Here is a 19,962-nt window from a genome sequence, read left to right as displayed (position 1 = left end):
TTTAAAAGGGTTCACTTTTGCAATCTCAATTTTGCTGTTACAATTGTTTTTACTGGTTGCTTTTATATCGAATACAACGATTCCCGCACTTTTCGCGTAGTCAGTCGTTTACGATAATTATTTATTCTTTTATTTCACACTCAGACCATGTAAAATCATAGCGTATTTATTTCTTTAGCATCTGATTCAAAGGAATGGACTAAAATCGGAAAAATGTTAACGTTTTCAAGTGTCTTTTCTAAGAAAAAAAATCAGCGAAAATTTTCAGAAATTCTGCCCTCATATTAGAAGACCTCCTAACTTTAAACATCATTTTTTGTAATAAATTTCTCGACTTATACACGAGTATATACGGTAGTTAAATTTATTAGTTTTAATAATTTGTAGAAATATCTAGTGTCCGAAAAAAAAGAGGTACAATTTTATTCTATATAATATATATAATTACACAATAATTCAAAACATTTATATTATAGAATGTAAATTGAGTTGTTAGACCACTACACTTAAGTAGTCTAGTGTTATATTGTGTAGAACATAGTCCTCCCTTTCTCTCATAATACTTACTTAATTTTAAATTTATACGTGAGCGTAATAATATAAATACAAATACAAATGTGACGACCAGCAACAGGCTCTGGGCCCAGCTAGGCTGGTCCTAGTCAATTAATTAGTCCCCAATGAAGATCAATGGCCCTCTTAAAGCTATCCACTCCCTTGCTCATTACCGCCTCTTCCGGTAAGCTATTCCAAGTGCCCACGACCCTGCTAAAGTAGTAGTTTTTCCTGATTTCCAAGTTAGCCTGAGGTTTAAATAGCTTAAAACAATGACCCCTCGTCCTGCTTTTCCAGCAAAAATTTAATCCATTTACATCTTTCATTTTGATAAATTTAAATAACTGAATCATGTCCCCTCTGACTCTCCTTTGCTCCAGGCTATACATGTTAAGCCTATTAAGTCTGGTATCATAATCTAAATCTGAGAGTCCCCTTACTAATTTAGTTAGCCTTCTTTGAACCCTTTCCAATACAAAAATATCTTTCTTCAGATAAGGCGACCAAAACTGAACAGCATACTCCAAATGAGGTCTTACTAAACTCCTATATAAAGGCAGAAGAACTTTCTTAGATTTGTTTGAAATAGATCTATTGATGAACCCAAGCATTTTGTTGGCTTTGTTACTAGCAATACTGCACTGTTGACTAAACTTGAAGACCTGATTTATAAAGACACCCAGATCCATAAAATTTTCTGCCTGATTTATGACTGAACCCTGTAAACGATATCTCATACGCTTATTTCCATGACCTAAGTGTAGCACTTGACATTTCCCTACATTAACTGCCATACCCCATTTATCTGCCCACTTAGTAATATGATCTAAATCCTCTTGCAGCTGTTTTACTTGTTCTTCATTTTCAACAATCCCCATAACTTTTACATCGTCAGCAAAACAATTCATGCTTCCAGAAATATTTTCATTGATGTCATTCATAAATATAATAAACAAAAGAGGCCCTAAAACTGATCCCTGAGGAACCCCACTTAAAACATCGCTCCAATTAGAATGACTTCCTCTCACAACTACTCTTTGCTTCCTACCAGTAAGCCAATTTCTAACCCAAAGTAAAGTTTTTCCTCCTATTCCAATGTCAGCTAACTTGCTGAGAAGAGCAACATGTGGTACCTTGTCAAAAGCTTTTTGAAAATCAATATAAACAACATCCACACATTTTTTGTTATCTAAAGCTGAGGTAACCTTGTCGTAGAAATGCAATAAATTAGTAGTACAGGATTTACCTTTCCTGAAACCATACTGCAAACTAGTCAACAGACTATTAGTCTCTAAGAACATCATGATCTTAATTTTGATCAAAGTTTCGAAAATCTTACAAATCACCGAAGTCAAACTTACAGGTCTATAATTCCCAGCAATACCTTTAGACCCTTGGGTCTAAATACCTTTAGACCCAAATGCAACAATCAGCAACAGGCTCGGGGGCGCGGCTCAGCTGGTCCTAATTAGTCCCCAATGAAGATCGCAATGGCCCTCTTAAAGGTATCTTATCTGCCCCCTTGCTCATTACAGTCTCTTCTAGTAAGCTGTTCCAAGTTCCCAAAACCCTACTACCTCATTCAAGAGTTAATTATGCTGAAGAATAAAAACATAAGGATTGACGCCAGACAATTCAAGTGATAAAATTTAGGGTTTTCTTGATAAATTCAAGGAGTATGTTGAAACTTTACTATTGGTACATGGATTTGAGGAATATTTAAAATGTTCCCAATGTTAGAAATGGTCATATTAAACAAAAGAAAATACTGAACATATCCTTTAAAACCTTCTATAACCAGAGCCTGTTGCTGGTCGTCACTTTTGTATTTGTATATGCACTTCAGTTGGAGCAGCAACAATTTCACTTCAAACAAGAAAGTTAACACTTTGTGCTGAAAATAATCCTTGCATTTTTAAACTAATATTTGAATGCATACATATGTACAACTGCATATATGAACACCAACTGCTACAATAGAAACTGAAAAAAGATTTGAAGCAGATGTTTAAGGAATAATCAATTGCTATATTATTTTAAATCAAAGAGCAATTATGATTTCGTTAACAATTTCTTAAAAATTGTCAAATAAAAAGATTCAAATTAGCTGCTTTGCAAACATACACAAAGAAACCTTGATTTTTCAGTCCTCAAATTCAAATAAAAAAGCAACAGTTGGAATAATAGTAATTTTATTTGGTAATAAAATTTACAAGTTATGAAAGGCAATTTTTTTTTTTTTGCTACTGTCTAGTTTTTTCTCCATAATTTTACACATGCTTCGAGTAAGGAGGAGTTTCTTACGTACTTCGTTTTTTCTTATGAATAGCATTTTGTATTCAGTGACTGATCATACAAAACTAGACAAGTTTTGATGAAAAATCTACAGGTGATATTTGGACACTTAAATGATTTGGGGAAAAACAAACTTGAATAGGACTAAAATACTTTAAAAGTAGCAATACGTAACAAAAAAGAACTTGAAATACTCTATTTATTGCAGTTTTACATATTAAACAAGATTAAGTGCAAACTATAATGAAATTCCATTTCAAAAAGTTAAAAAGTATCAGTATATGATTGTTTTTGAACAAAAAAAAAGTCCATTAGCGATAAAACAATCTAAAATTATTTGTTACTTGCAGAGGAATTTGCTGAATCAAAATTTTATTTTTGATTTTGGATAGTATTTGCGAAATTTATTGACAAAACCTCTCCTAAAATTAGTGTCTAAAATCATATAAAGCTAAGTAAATAATAGTTGTAAAGAGAAAAAAAAGCGTAATACAGATATTTAGGTTTCTGACAGTTGTTGACTCAAACCAGAGCAGACCTTAAGCCGATTAGAACAAAAGGGTCCAATCGGGTCCTGCGCTGTCAGGGGCCCGCACCGAAAGAAAAAAACTTTTTTTTCTCCCTTTAGATATACAAGAAAAAAAAATGTATGAAAATAAAAAGTTGAAATTTAATATTTAACTGATGACCAGATCATATTAATGATGATCTGGGAATGCTGAGCTACTTTTAGTCCAATCATTGGTTTTGAGGAGGTTCCTGAAGCTTTTAGGTAATTTTTAATTTGTTAAAAGCATTCGGAGTTAAAATTAGCAGAATTTATTTCCAAAACTACTTGTGTCAACTAAATTTCTGGAAAAAAGTTAAATTATCTGTCTAGTTGAACATCTGAAATCAACAACCTTACCGACTGTACCCCATACTAAACGGCAAGGAAAAGGTGAACTAGGTAGTGATCCCACAAGGAACTAATTTTTAATGATTATCGTTGATTAGTACAGTGAGTAATCAAGTAAAGGCCCCACCTCAGACCTAACTATTGCATGCATACAAAGCGGAAATTGACCCAAGGCATCCAAATTTTAGGGGCCTAAAAGCTGTTTTTTAAATTCAGTTAATTTTATTTTACTCAAAATTTTTCCGGGAGAGGCATTTGAACCCCTCTCCCTTTTTCACTTGACTGAAACTAAGTTTGAAGACTTCAATTTCTAAAATTTTCCGGAGGAGGTCGACCTCCCATCTCTGTCCTATTGCTAACGTCATCAAAGACCCTTCAACTTCGTTTTTAAGTCTTGTAGCATGTGGTTCATAACTTTTCTGTCAAAGCACTAAATTGCGCATCAAAAACTTCTCTGTAAAACTTGTCAAATTTTTTTAAATTCACCCTCATTTTTTTCTTGTGTCTCAAATTAAATGCAATCATTCTGTAAAGAGCCCCGCCAGAATTCTCCAATCGGGCCCCGCATTCATTAAAGCCGGCTCCGACTCAAACTATGTCAAAAAAGGATGTTTGACATAGTAAAATCCATGGTTAGAACTGGACAAAGCTCTCAAATCTAATTAACTTGCTATGCCTAGTTTGGCTTACAAAGCAGTAACATTTTATAATAAACACAGTTCAAAGTAATATGAATGACCATAGTAGTTAAGATACAGCAACGACGATAAAACGAAGTTGAAGTCTAAAATAAGAGTTCGTAGTTATAAAATGTCAATCACTGTTGATTTCATACACATGTCACATTTTATTGGCAGTTCAGTTCTTTCTGTTCAATGTGTTTTCATACACCAGATGAATAAAAACTTTCAAACACTCGTATTCATTTCATAAATTCAAATTGCTTTCATGAAATAAAGAAATTTTACGAAGAAAGTTGCATGAACACAATTTCACTCTTAATGGGGGAAAAAACCATTAAAAGCATATGAAATATTTTATTTCAAACTATAAAAAAAGGCACAATCTAAAAGTAAAAATTGCAATAAAAATATTTTTTACAAGTATTTGCATGGAGTAATCCCTTGAAACATAGATTAACATTCAATTATTTACACAAGCAAAATCTGTGAATGACTTTCGGATTTTTCATTGACAAGAATTATTAATTAATCAACTAGAAATTTTAAAAACTATCAGTCATACCTTTTAATATGAGGAAGGCATAAAGGTTCGCGAGTAAGGAAATTGTAATTTGTTATTAACGAGAAATTCACGATTAAAGATGAAGTGAAATTGTTCGCTATTTATAGAATGTACTTAACGAGCGCAATTATTCTGAGAGTCAAGAGATAAAGTAGGCGTGGTCAATTTTATTTATTTATTTATTTTTCCAAATTTTGAGTTTTGATTTTTTTAGTAAAAGAACGACCATATTTTTGAAATTTGAGCCCTGAATTTTGAAGACATTTTTCTTTTAGAACCGCTTGAATTTCAAAAAGAAGAAGAAAAGGACGTTGCTACTACTCCTCGAAAATAAGCAGCTGTGATTGGCTAACGAAGTCTACTCCAGTAGGGACTACTTATTTGCAAAGTAATCGCTTATTTTGGCAAAAAACTTCTAATTCTACAGGAAATAAATTACATGACGAATTATACGGTTGAGTAATATTGTCGGTTGCCATTTTTTTCTTGCGTGCAGAGAAATTTGCTCGGAATCAATGTTACAAAAGCTTTGAGGCTTTGTCGTAAGCAAAAGCATAAATGCAGTTGTAGTCAGTTGTGACTCTTGAATAGAATAGAATAGAAATGTTTCCTTTTTTATTATTCTTAAGAAATGCTGATGTGTATGAGAATTTTGTGGGATGCTATGAGGACTCCCCTTGGATTTATTTTTTTCCTTTTTTTGGGGGAGGGGGGGGGGAATGTACTAGTACTAGTTATCATGGGTTTTCGAACTAGTATTCCATAGAATCCCTACGGAGATTTTTATAGAACTCACCCCACGTCAAGTTCGTAAAAATTTCGATATTTGGTGGGAAAATGATTTTTAAATAATCCTATCTCGATTAATGTGGAGTTAAATTTTAACTGGTGTGGAATTGTATTTTAAAATAAAGGCTGTCATCATGGGGTTTTGAGATTATCTGTAAAGATCAGGGTTCGAAAATATCCGATATTTTGATATACAGTCGAGTCCCGACTTACGCGAGGGATGTGTTCCAAGACCCCTCGCGTAAGTCGAAATTTCGCCTTGTGGAAAAAGATATGTGTAAAAACTTTTATAAACATAACCAATCATTTTAGACACGCGTAAACACAACCTTAAACAGTTAAAAATCTTTTCTTAACCATACCTTACTGTTTCTTACATAAAGAACTGAATTTTCATTTGTATTTAAAAAAAACCGTTTTATTCAACATAAAATACTGCTATGATGCACAAAAACAATGATCAATGGGTAAGAAAGACATAAAATAAACCAGTACTGTACGTACAGCATGTAGTAAGGAGAACAAATGCCCTATAGTTGTACTGTACAGTTGATTCAGTAATGATATTTGTAACTTAAAAAAAGTGAAAATGATGATTTATGCTGCAGTTATTCTGATATATTTTTAAATACAGTTGCTTCATTGGTTCTTTTATCAAGTTTCCATCTATGGCATTATCCCTCTTCCTGGTTTCGTTAATTTACAATAAAAAACAGCTTCCATTTTCATAATTTTTGCATTTTGCGTGGGTACTATTACTCGGTGAACTTCTATGGATTTCCTTTTCTTGACTTTTAATTGTACGTATGGAAGATTCACTCATACCGTCATACCTAATTGTTGTGCTACCCTTCGAAGCATTTTTTGGTTCAGTTTCAGCTTTTCAAGAAACTTTACCTTTTCTTTAATTGTCAGAAACGTTCTCTTTTTCTTTCTATCTTCACCAACTTTAAAAAAAGCAGCGCTCCTAGGTGTTGTTATATTTTGTTAACGTTTGCATTTAGAATGAAAAAAAATAATGGAAAATGATAAGTAGTTATTTATATAAGCGATAAAAGACTAGTACAGTGTGGTTACTTCTGCTCTCAGTGATTCTAAAGGGATGAAGGTCCGTTCAAGAAAAAAATTGGGACCACCAATATAGGGCCGCCAGAGCTTGAGTTTTCTTCAAGATCTTATGGGTTTTTTTCAATCGGAGACTACCCTCCTTTAATACCAAACTGTCCAAATAACGGTCCTGACTCCCCCCCCCACGACTATATGGCCTTATTGTGATAATCGTGAACAATGCAGTTTGCAATTGTCCCTGATAAAAAAAAAATACTTTGTGCTGATTAACTAACATGAATACGACGACCAGCCAGCAGGGGCGGATACAGAAAAATCATTTGGAGGGGGTACGGAAAATTGAATATAGCTCCCCCTCCCTTCGATGTTTCATAACAAAGTTTTAATGGCTTTATTTTTAAATGTGCATGTTGTTTATTTCTCCTTTATATCAATGAATCTACTTCGAAGTACATAAATATTATGCACTAATATACTTTTAATGCGGACGGAAAGCATCTTTAACGTTTCAAGCCGTTCAACCCAATATAATGTCACCGAGATGCTAGACAATGAGCGGTTTTACTCAGGAAAATTGCCATAAAGATTATAATACAAGGGCAAGGTTATTAAATAAACCCATATCTCACTTGAGTTTTTTAAATTAATTTATAAAGAAAATCATAACTTCATAACATATAAGTTTTACTGAAGAATTCAGAAACTATTTTTGTGTGAATTTCAAAACAATTGCTGATTTGTTCTTAAAACCATGATACAGTTGAGATAAAATATTGATACTACATGCCGTGTCCATTAAAAATCATGGTTTTTCCAAGAAACTACCATATGATTTCTTTCATTTTGCATTTTTTATAAGCTGAAAAAGAAATCTATTATTTCGCAAATAGGTTCCTGGATCAAAATGACTCTTTTAGGTGCGCCTAGAAATTTTTTAAAAAAATGCTAATTATTGATTCTATGAAAGAAGAATTAGTGGACGAATCGCGATATTACGGTCCCTTGAATTCGAAACCAGCGAGTTAAATGTATTCTGCAACTCTGGGCCTCTGACTCCAGTAATATTTCTTTAGCAAGCAAATATGCTGTGTGTATTTTGTGTTCTTTTTAATTAACTACGTAAAAAATGCAAAAGAAAGGTCAATTAAAAAGTAATAAATAAAATAGTGAAATTAATTCACCGTGATTTCGAAAAACATAATTTGAATTCAAGACGTCAAAATTCAAATGAATGAAAGGAGCTTTTATTTATTTTTTTTTTGAAGTGATAACAATTTATACGTTTGCAAGTAAAATTGTGAAATCAAAGTTTGTGTGGTCTTTGTATTACCGTGGGGTCTCTTGGCCAGAATGTGCTACGCTGCAAATGCTTGAAAAAAATGACAATCTTGGGGGAAAAAAGAGGAATGAAACAAAATTTTGAAACCTAAGAAATTATGGCTAAAACTAAAACAACTGAAAATGTGTGAGGGCTATCAGCTAAAAATAGATAAATAATTATAAATCATGTATTAATTTGAAAAAGAAAGGGATATCCTCTCTAATACGCACACTTGAAGGATCCATGAGCAGTGCATGTCTGGGAGAATTTCTTTTACTCATCATTTGTCCTAACATAACTGAACCAACACTTATTTGCAATATTAGCAACCAAACTTCAAATATTAAAATGTTTTTTTTTTTTTTTTTTTTTTTTTTTTTTTTTTTTACCACACTTGTAAGATTTATATGAAATGGCTAGATGTAGCTGTTAAAAAATACATAGTAGCTAATTTGAGAGGTTGCAGAAGAAAATTTAACAATCTGGTAGAAAAAATTAACTATACAGACACAGATTTGATACAAGAACTTTATTTATGGCTTCCAAAAATATAAGCATATTGGGTACCGATTCAAATTATCAAATATTTATTTCTTCATGAATGAAACAGAAATATAACTGTTTAACAAATTGGATTTGATCAAAAGATCCTAATTGAAGGGAAATGGAGCAAGTCTCCAAACAATACAGTAAAAACCTTTAAAAATTAACCAATTCCTATTAAATGAATTGTTATGAGGCATGTTATGTTTTCAGATACTTCCACCCATCTTTAATGACAAGCAGACAAATTACACAAAATACTTTCAATATTTTGCCCCAATGTCTCGTAAGTTCTACCATTATCTTGCTTCACACCGCTCCTTCAATGTTCTACGTAACAAGCTTCTAGGCAAAGATCTAGAAAAAGGAGGATCCAAGCTTTAAATCTTCAAGAATATGTTCATACTTAGTCTTCCATGGAACTTAAAAATTTACTTTCTAAATTTTCATTTAAGCTATTTTACAAAAATTATGGGTTCTATTAAGAAAGTTGGGGTAAGAGATATCAAGACGTGAAAGAAACAGGTGATCTAAAGAAAGAGTAAAATTGCTTAACACTTTTTCATCAGGGATGTGTAAAGAGGTTTAAGAAGGTATAAAAATTGCTTAACTAAAAAATACACAGTAAAAATTAATTTAGGTTAGCTATGCCAATCACTGTAAATTCAAGGGATCAATGAGCCTGAGCTGTTATCTTTCACTAACAGTTCAGTTAGCAAAAGCTAACACAATTAGCTTTTGCTAACACTCCTCAGATGTGTAGACAAAATATTACATAGTACAGTTGACTCTCAATTACTGTACTCATAAGTCCTGAAAAACCGGCTGTAACCTTTGAGTTACATGAAGCAACCACAGCCTTCTTAAGAGTAGGGACCCAATGAAATCTATGAGAAAAGGAAATATTAGAGTTAGAGTCAACTGCATAACACAAGTCAATGAATAATAAAAAGTTAGAATATAAGGAAAAAAAAATCATGTAAACTTGTTATTTGATGATTTTAAATTTGAATAATTTCCTTCTTGATTACTTATTACAGATTAAAACTCTTGAAACATCACACACATTCATACTTCTGTTGAATCAGTTATTACTCTTCAGGCTCAGACTAAGTTGAAAGGCATAAGCAGAGGAAATGACAGCAAATCTCTCTACTATGTGCCATTCAGTCAGGAATTTTAAGTTCCTGCAGCTGTAAATTTGAAATACTTCTTGGACTGCGGGGGAAAAAAATTATTTTAAAACTTAAATGCACCAATATTACTATGCATCATAATCATACTGGAATAATACACAATGCATTGTTTTTTCTACTTTTTCAAATATCAAATTGCAGTTGGTTCTCTGTTTAACGACTTTCACAGTCCCAGATACTCCACTGCAGTTTTAGAATCATTCTATTTAACTACGATTTTTTTGTGGTCCCCTCAAAGTCGTTAAATAGAGTCAACTGTATTATATTTCTCATCTATTTCTAATTAAATTATTTATTTAACAGTTTTAATAGGTTAACAAGCTGTTTTTAATAGCTTACTCTGTTTTACTTTTTTTTGAACACAAATCAATAAACAATCAAAAGTTAGAACACATGGGAAAAAGTTTATGTAGGCTTGTTTCATTTCATTTGTCGACTTTTAAAGTTTAAAGTTGTATGATTTTCTACTTGATCACCTGTTACAGATGAAAACCCTTGAAACATCACACAGATCCATACTTCTGTTGATTCAGTTGTTACTCGTCAGGCTCAGGCTAAACTGAAAAGCACAAGCAGAGGAAATGACTGACAGCAAATGAAGCCAAATCTCTTTACCATGTACCATTCAGTCAGGAATTCAGTTTCTGAAGCTGCACGCCCAAAATACTTCTTTAACTGTGGGGGAAAAAACGACTTAATTTAAATCTTAATTGCAACAATATTACAATGCATCATAATGGAGTAGTACGCAATGCATAAGTTTTCACTGTTTTCATAAACATATTATATTTCTGTTGTTTATTACACCAGGTTTCTACTTACTCAGATGAACAATATAGAATACCATCCAAAGGGAGAACAATTATAATAAAGTAATATGAATTAGACATTTTTCTTCCATCTGTGCATAGAAAAAAAATCAAGGATACCAAATATCAAGTGGGGAAATACTTTGCGCACAGTGCATTTCAACCTGGAGTGCTCGCAGACACATAAGATAAACACATCAGTTGTGGCTAGTGCTTCAGTAGTGGCCACTTCAAGGTTAATACTTGAAAAAATAGGATTCCAGGTCTCCCAATGGATTCAAAAGTGCATCTAACCTCATTTCACCTCAATAGCGAAATATTAAATACATTGTAATATTTTACCGGCATCAAATCATATTAACTGTAGCGATGTGCGTAATACAATGACTCGAGGCGGATACAAACCAGACATGTTTATTAAGCTACGGACGATCACATACTACGCGGGCGGGAACCGCCGACTGTGTAGAGACACAACTGGCACATGCGCAATAGGCACAAGTGTGACGTATGCGACATCTTCCCCTGTAAAAATAAAAAAGCACAGAACATACAATATTACAAGAAACAATTAAAGAGAGTTTATAAGTCCAGTCTATTAGGTGGCCTGACAATGCGACCCGATTTGGTTTGAACAAGTTTGGGAGAAAGTTCGGAGAGTTTTGTTGGTGAGGTGTGTCTTAGAGCTGGTGAAGTTACTGGAGGTGGAGGCGATGAATGGACTTCTGCAGGTGACTTGTCGAACTTAAAGTCAACAAAACTTTTATGGGAAACAGGAAGGTCTGCTAATGTTGGGGCTACTTGAATAGTGTTTCGTCGGAATACTTGCTCTCCACTTTTAATGATAGCGGATCTTGAATTTACCATTTTTTCTACCTCTCCTCCGATCCATCTTTTATGATCTTTTTGCACTCTGACGTGATCACCAGGACTGATTGTATAAGCGGGATCTTTTGTATGTCGATTAGCGAATTCTGTCTTTTTCATCCGTGCTGCTTCCAGTAAAGCGCTTATCACACGATGCAACTTTTCACCCTATTCCATCCAATACCGGACTAGTCCAATATACCTCAGGTGCTTCGGCCAAGATCGACGTCATCATTTCTATTGTTCCCCCGTACGCGAGTTTAGTCCAAGATTATAGCTTCCGAGCAATAAAGTTGGGTAGAGTTGGTCTTTCGACCAATAGGAAAGCATCTGAGTGCACGGGCAAATCCAACATGGCTGACTGCTTGAATCCGAAGTAGAAGACTAAGAAATTTATTAAATAATGGACTTTATTAGCGAGAAAAAATGTCTATGGGATGTTAAAAGCCCCTTGTACTGCATGAAGATTTATAGGATATGGTTAATGAGGGAGTATTTTCAAGGAAATGATTAATCAGCGATTGCCGAAAGCATGCATACTCCTTACATACGGTAAAGATATCCTTTTCGATGTTTATTTATTTGCTTGATATAGTGCGTGAAAGAAAAATCTTAAATGCTGTGATACCTTTAGTTTTATTGTTGTTCGTGCTGAAATTTCGCCTGTAAATTTGGCTAATTCTTACATTAATTCGTAGTTTTGGTTAAAGGTACATTGGCGACAGTACCGGTACATATCGACGCCAAATGATTGTTTACATTTTACTGAATCTTTGTCAAATTACTGGAAAAAATAACAATAATCTTAATTTGATTATTTGCCGTATTATTTCTTATAGTGCGTATGTGCGAAATGTAAAACTGTTTACATAAAACAGTATCATATAAAAAGTAGGCTGATGCTTGATACATAATTTTTATATTAAATGTTTGTAAAATAGTTTTTGAGGTGTTCTAGAATAGTGAGAAATTCTTAATTTCATAAGATTCAAAAACAACTTTTCATTTTGCAGTGCTAATAAATCAGTATTAATCCTGCTTGCAAATAATTATCATTTTGTCTTGCTTTTAGTGTTAAAAAAAATTAAAATTAATCTATGTTATTGCTTTATCATGATTTAAAAGTGAGTTTCTGAATCATTTTGTAAGAGAGCTGTACATAATTTTTGCTTCTCAGTTACAAGGATCCCTTTCAGCCATTCATCTGTGCAAATGAATGAAGAAGGATATGAGAAAGACCTTTTAGTGAAGTCTTACCATTAAACGCTAGCTGGTTTGTCGATATTGACAGGTTAAATAAATTAAATTATCTGTCATATTGGTTAACTTGCTGGTTAATCTTTTCATCCTTTGAGTTCCGGTGCCAAAGTAATTGAAGAAAACCACAAGTCACTGAGGCATTTACAATTGTAATAGTTCAGTTGGTGATGGCTATGTTTTAATTCAAGAAAAAAAAACCAAGTTTCTCCCATTTGAAGAGAATTCACTGCATTTAGCCAAGAAGAAATGAAGATTTGAACGCAAGCATCATTACTTTGAAAAACCTAGAAATGTATTCCCTCTACCAATTTTTATTACGATTTCATAGTATTTTTTTATTCTGTTCTTTTATTAAAGTTTATGCTATTTTTTTAACGAATAGTTCTTTACCTGAGTAAAGCATGATTAGAACATTTGCTATAGTTTTTATATTTAAAATAAACATTGTTATTCAATTTGGTGTACTTGCTGTTCATGTCATTACTTTGCGAATATGTTAACAATGTTGCACCAATTATTTGGGAACTATTCGGTTTCCGGCTATTTTTTTTTTAACAATCCGGTATCTGATCCAGCCAGCCTACACTGTACGGGATATCTGACAGATTTTTGCAGGATATCCAGTAGTTAATCTGATATTGATATGGGGGTTATCCGGTATGAAGTGGGGTTTGATGGAAAATTTTCAATTAAATGGGATGATGTAATAACTTTTCATGTTTCCTTCATCAAGTTTTGCCTTTAGTAGTTAAGATAATAATTTGCATGTTTTAAGACTCTACCTGAATTTTTTGAACACAGTAAGATTTCTTAAAGTTGATTTTTTAATTATGAGTTTATTAATTTCTTTTTTAAAAAAATAAACATTTTTAGCACAACTCTTAATGATGTATTTTAGATGTTAATTTGCATTTTCTATGACTATGTAGGGGAAAAAGGGGCACATTTGCACATGGGTCACATGTGTACATGGCATGTTTTACTAAGATAACCTCAAGCAAAAAATATTTAAAATTCTCAAAATATGACAGTAGCAGTCCTACCTCTTGGTGACATAATCTTTGTTTTAGCGGGTGTTGTATATAATTTTACCAATATGTCCTTTCCTTGTAAAGACATATTTTAAACTAATTATGGAGCTAAACTTAGCTGTTGCAAACCATTATATGAACATTGCAAGTGAATTTATGACATAACTTTTTAAATTGAATCAACTTCTTTTGAAAGTCAGCTGTAAGGTAGATAAGATGGGGTACTTGTGAATATAACATCTTCCTGCATATGTGAACACTTTCCATACCTCTTCCATAATACCTGTACCTCAGAGCCAGACTGATGTAAGTCCAAAAATTGTGATTTTCAATTCGTTCATTATTTATATTGTACGTAGAATCCTATTCATTCCGCATCGAGCCATGTGAATGCAATTCTAAAAAAAAAATTATATTGATTTAAATTTTTGGCATCTTGAATTCAAATTATGTTTTTCGCAATCACGAGCGTGTGTGTGTATGAATGCTCGTGTGTGTTTGTGTAGGCGCATGTATGTGGGTGCGTGTATATGTGTATGTATGCATGTGTGTGCATGTTGTGTATGCAGTGCTGTGTGTGTAGGAGTTCGTGTGTGTGTATGTAGGCATTTGTGCCTGTGTTGAGCGGATGTTCAATCTTTTGCATGCGGCAGACAAAAGTTTTTCCTCTCGCCTCTAAAGTTACAATTATATGACTTACGTTGTTCTGACCTGAGGTACAGATATTAATATTAGGGTAGTATTAGGGTTGAAAACTACGTACTGGTGTCGGAGTACAATTAGTTTTGGGATACAGGAGTCAGAGGACCTAAAATGTTTTCAAAAAATTCTGTGTACAAGCATGGAGAAAGAAAATCATTGAATTAGTAATTTAAACTTTTTCATTTCGTAAAATTTTTGACCTGAATAGGGAAAAAATAATCTTTTACTAATAATAAAGATGAAAGTCTGTGTCTGTCTCTGGATCTCTGTACGTCTGTTACGCGCATAGCTGTAGACTGCTCGGCTGATTTTTATGAAATTTGGCGCAGAATTAGTTTGTAGCATAGGGGTGAGCACCTTGAAGAAATTTTTCGAAAATTCCATTTTGTTCTTTTACTATTCCAATGTTAAGAATATTTTACCAAGGAAATTATCATAACCTGGACAAATAAATTTCCAATTTATCATAACATGGAACCGTAACATTTGAGAGCAAATGAACACAGCAAATTGGCGAGAAATTCATCATCCATTATTTGTAAATATACAGGCAAACCAAACCACCTTTTATTTTTCTACTACTGGCAAAGCCGTGCCAGTACCGGTACTCAATAAAGTAAGACAAAACTGATAAAAATAAGGAATTTCTGTCGAAGCTGCAGAGTGGGAGTGCGACTAATTTTGGGGGTGCAGGAGTTGGAGGCCCTAAAATTTTCTCTAGCATTTCTTTGTACATGCATGGAGAAAGAAAATCATAGAACTAAATTATTCAAACAATTTTTCATAATGTACATTTTTAATCTGAATAGGGAAAATATAATAAATTAACTTATGAAGTAAAGCAAAAAAAAAAAAAAAAAGATGGAAGTAATGAATTCCTGCCACAGCTGGGGAGTCGGATTACGACTAATTGTATGGTACAGGAGTCAGAATTGGTAGCTAGGCATTTCCCTTCAATTCCGCAGCATTAGTAAAACCATTTGCAGTGTTCGCGCTCAACTATCCGTAACTTGGGTCCCAAGGACCCATTAATAAAATAGATTTGGGTCCTTTGGCGGAAAAAATGAGTCCCTTAAATTTTAAACAGAAAATCTTAGCACATAATTGAATAATATACAACTATTTATACTTAGGGAAAAGAAACTATCCACATAGTTATTTGAAAAAGGTATGAAATAAACTACATTGGTTAATTTCGCCCTTTTTTCTGTGATTATCATATGTTCAAATAATACAGGTGCAAGATTTAGTTATTTGAGAAACTATTTAGTCAGTTACAATGAGGTAAACTCAAAATTTACTTTAAAGTTGGCTTTTACCATAAAATAAAAAATAAATCCCTTTGATTGATCAAGCAGAAAGCACTCCCTTAACCTTTGCTTTCATGAACATTTTTCTAGGTGAAAAAAAGCAAACGTCCTTCCCCCTCCATTAATTATCATTAGCAATTTCATAGAAATAGAAAAAAATCGCAAGCGAATTAACCCAATGCAAAAATCGCGATCGCAAAAACGAAACATTTTCTCACATGAGTATGAAAATTGCTCATTTGCAATCTTAAATTAGAAAATTTGACTTCATTTTGACTCTTTTAAAATATCTGTGTTGGCTTTGGTGCTACTTTAAAAATTTCGCCATTTTCAAAATGGCGCGATCGATTAATACGTGACTTTTGCAAGTCCAAATAAAAATAGCCCCTCAGAAATAGGTGAATTACTAGAAAATGAACAAGGTTAAAGTGCTTTTGTATAAAATTTATATTCATAAGTAATTTAACAAGAAAAATGTTAAGTTCAGAACTTTGTGTTTTGCGCGATCGGGAAAATGTTCGCCATTTTTTTTTCACCCATCCTTTTATTGAGGATGCAAGATAATAATTTTCAAAAGTAATTCTGGTTAGGTGAACGCAAAATAGATAAGCTTTTACTACTCAGTTGTCCTGTATCAATCCTGAAGATTGCATTGAAACCACTCTTACTTTTGATCTTTATTGTTGTTTTCAGGAATTTCCGCAAGATAAAAGTTGAGGGAGAACTTTTTCTTAGAATACAGTACAATGGGCTATTTATGAACTTGCAATATTTTGCTCCTTGAGCTCTGCCCAGGAGGTCACTGTAAGCTCCAGTCTTATCACTAAAATTCCATTGACTGGTCAACAGTAGGGGTGTGTTTGAATAGCTGATAAAGAGATAGGGTCATTTTAATCCTTTTCTGTTGATTCTCCTGGTCATTGAAGCTTAAAAGCATTCACTAGATAGATCTTCAGCATTTTCCACAATATTTTTTCTGGTTTTTATCTTTTGGGTGTTCTGGGTCCCTAGGACCCGAATTTTCGCGGAAGTTGCGTCCCTTTCCCGCAAATTTGCGTAAAAAACCCGCTATAGCGCGTAAACGCGAACCCTGCATTTGCATTTCATATTCCTTTCATTTTGGTTCAGTCATGTTTATCTCTTGTGTCAATATTCAGGTCTACGAGATATGGCATTTCAATTTTAGTGATAGCTTTTTTATCTATTCCTTGATACCAAAAATTGAGAATGTATTCAAAATCTGCACAAATCCCCCCCCCTCTTAATTTTTTTAGGTGATAAAAAATAATGTTTTCTGTCATTCTGAATGTTAAAAAATTTTCAGTTGTTCAAAAAATACTTTTAAAATAGTTAAATTGACAAATACCTTTTCTATATACATGTTCATCACCAAGAACTTTTTCCAACTGTTTGTTTGAAGCAAATTCACCTTTAAGTTAGGGATTTATCTTTGCCTTAAATTTTCCCTTAGAGGCTAATGTTACATTCCTTTGATGCGTAAAAAATGGAACAAAATATATTTCAAATCAAAAAGTAAAATCTGGAAATGAGGTGTGCTCGCTGAAATTTTTCAAACAGAAAGTTTGTTCAAATCTGACTATTCACTCAAAAGTTATGTGTGTGGGGGGGAGGGGGGCAGCAGATTTCTAAATGTATTCTGTGGGAAAAAAAGCCTTTTTGTTATTATAAAATTGATATAAAATTAATTTACTTCAGCTGTTAGTCTTTAGTTAATTAAACCTACATTAATAGCACTTTTTTAGGAAAATTTTAAATTCAATAAATTTCTTCTGCATTTCTGCGCACAAACGAGGTGAAAAAAAAATCATGGAACTAAATTATAAAAGCCATTTTTCATAAGGCATTATTTTGAATCTGCATAGGGAAAAATTAATAATCAAACAAATGAAGACAAAAAAGACAATTTTTATGCAGTTAAAATTTAGCACCTTTTTTTACTTGAAAGTGAACAAGACAAGATTTTTATTGAAAAAAGGAAGGAAGTAAAAAAATAGCATACGGAACAAAAAAAAATGTATCAAAATAAAGTCCTTTTTTTCAAACATTATTTACTAAAACTATCGGCGATGAAACAAGTAAAAAAAAAGCCCGCATGAAGAGATAAAAACTTATTTTAGCAAACCAGGTATTTGTTTTGAGAGCAGACGATCCGAACTTTTACGGCAACCCACAATAGTAACGATGACGTCATGGTTTAGAAACAAGTCTGAGCTCTGCCAGTGTTGGCTGGTATAGAGGATAGCTCGAACTTCAGCGTTGCTTGGACTTGTCTCATGTTGGATCGTGTGATAAGCGCTTAATGCAGACGCATTTTCAACAACTTTTGGCATTAGAGCTTCTTTAGTAGTGGGCAGAAGTGATCTGGTTTTTCTGCTCATTAAGCGTTGATTGGTGGACATGAGATTGTTTTCTCTTGGAGTGTTACGGATATTTAACAGAGCTAAAGCAATGTCTGTGTTATTTTTATAACATTTTTGAAGAACAGTTTTTGCTGCTTGAACAGCTCTTTCTGCTAAGCCATTCGATTGAGCATGATATGGACTGGAGGTTTCTCTTTTTATATCCCAGTCTTTTAGAAATGCTTTGAAAGGTCTGGAAGAAAATTGGGGTCCATTATCTGATTCCAAGACTTCGGGAATTCCGTGTACAGAAAACCACCTTTTTAACACTTTTATGCAATCGTAAGAAGTAGAACTTTTCAATTTTTGAAAGTCGTAGAACCCGGAATAACTATCTGCGATAACAATATATATTTTTTTATTAAACTCGAAAAGATCTGAACCAACCCTTTGAAATGGGTATTCAGGTATAGGCTTCATCAAAACCGGTTCTTTTTGTTTGTTTGGTTGATGTGACTGACAAATCGTACACTTTTTAATCATTTCTTCAATGTCATGGCACATCATGTACCAATAAAAAGATTCTCTTGCTCTTCGAAGCGAGCTTTGGATACCCATGTGCCCCTGATGAAGTTGATTTAGCAATTTATTCTGCAAAGATTTTGGTACAACTATTCTTTCACCTTTGAAAATTAGTTCATCATAAATTGATAGTTCCTCTCTAAAGTTCCAGTACTTTTGCAACTCTGGTGGCACCCTAGCTTTTTCATCGGGCCACCCAAATTCGATAATTTTTTTAAGTTCATTTAATTCAAAGTCATTTTCTGTCTCAGTTTTAAAATCTGTTAATGCCTTTTCAGACATAGGCATTACGATATGTACTACGTAAGTATCATTATCATCATTATCATCTTTAGTTTCTAGACAATCTCGACTCAATACGTCTGCAACAGGAATGGATTTACCCTCTTTGTAAATTATTTTAGGGTTATATTGTAAGATATCGTAGAAAATTCTTTGAAGCCGTGGTGGGCCCTGATTAATTGTTTTTTTTCCAATAATTTCTAACGGTTTGTGATCAGTTTCAATTGTTACTTCTTTCCCATAAATGTACTGGTGGAATTTTTCGCACCCAAATAAAATGGCTAACGCCTCTTTTTCAATTTGGGGGTAATTTCTTTGAGTTTTTGTCAAAGATTTAGTGGCATAAGCGATTGGTTTACTATTTTGACTTAACACCGCACCGAGTGCTGATAAACTCGCATCAACGGTTACAGTAACCGGGTCATTAACATTATAATAACCTAATACAGGTGCAGACGATACTAGTTTTTTTATTTTAATGAATGCATCATTTTGTTCTTTAGCCCATTCCCACACAATGTCTTTCTCTAAAAGTTTTCTTAATGGTTCGGTAACATGCGAAAAATTTGGAAGAAATTTCCCCAGATAATTTGCCATCCCGAGAAATCTACGCAATTCTTTAATATCAGTGGGTGTTTTGATGTTTTCAATAGCTTTAACTTTATCGGGGTCCGGAGCAATACCATTTTCATTAAGAACATGTCCTAAGAATTTAACTTCGTTAGAAAACAAAATACATTTTTCTTTATTTAAACGTAACCCTGCCAAATAAAGTTTTTTCATAACTTTTTCTACTATGCCATTCAATTGTTTTTCATTTTCAGCGTATAACAAAATATCATCCATAGA

Source organism: Uloborus diversus, chromosome 8 (assembly GCF_026930045.1).
Source record: "Uloborus diversus isolate 005 chromosome 8, Udiv.v.3.1, whole genome shotgun sequence".
Lineage (NCBI taxonomy): Eukaryota > Metazoa > Arthropoda > Arachnida > Araneae > Uloboridae > Uloborus > Uloborus diversus.
The sequence above is the reverse complement of the archived record's forward strand: the minus strand, read 5'-3'. Positions refer to the sequence as shown.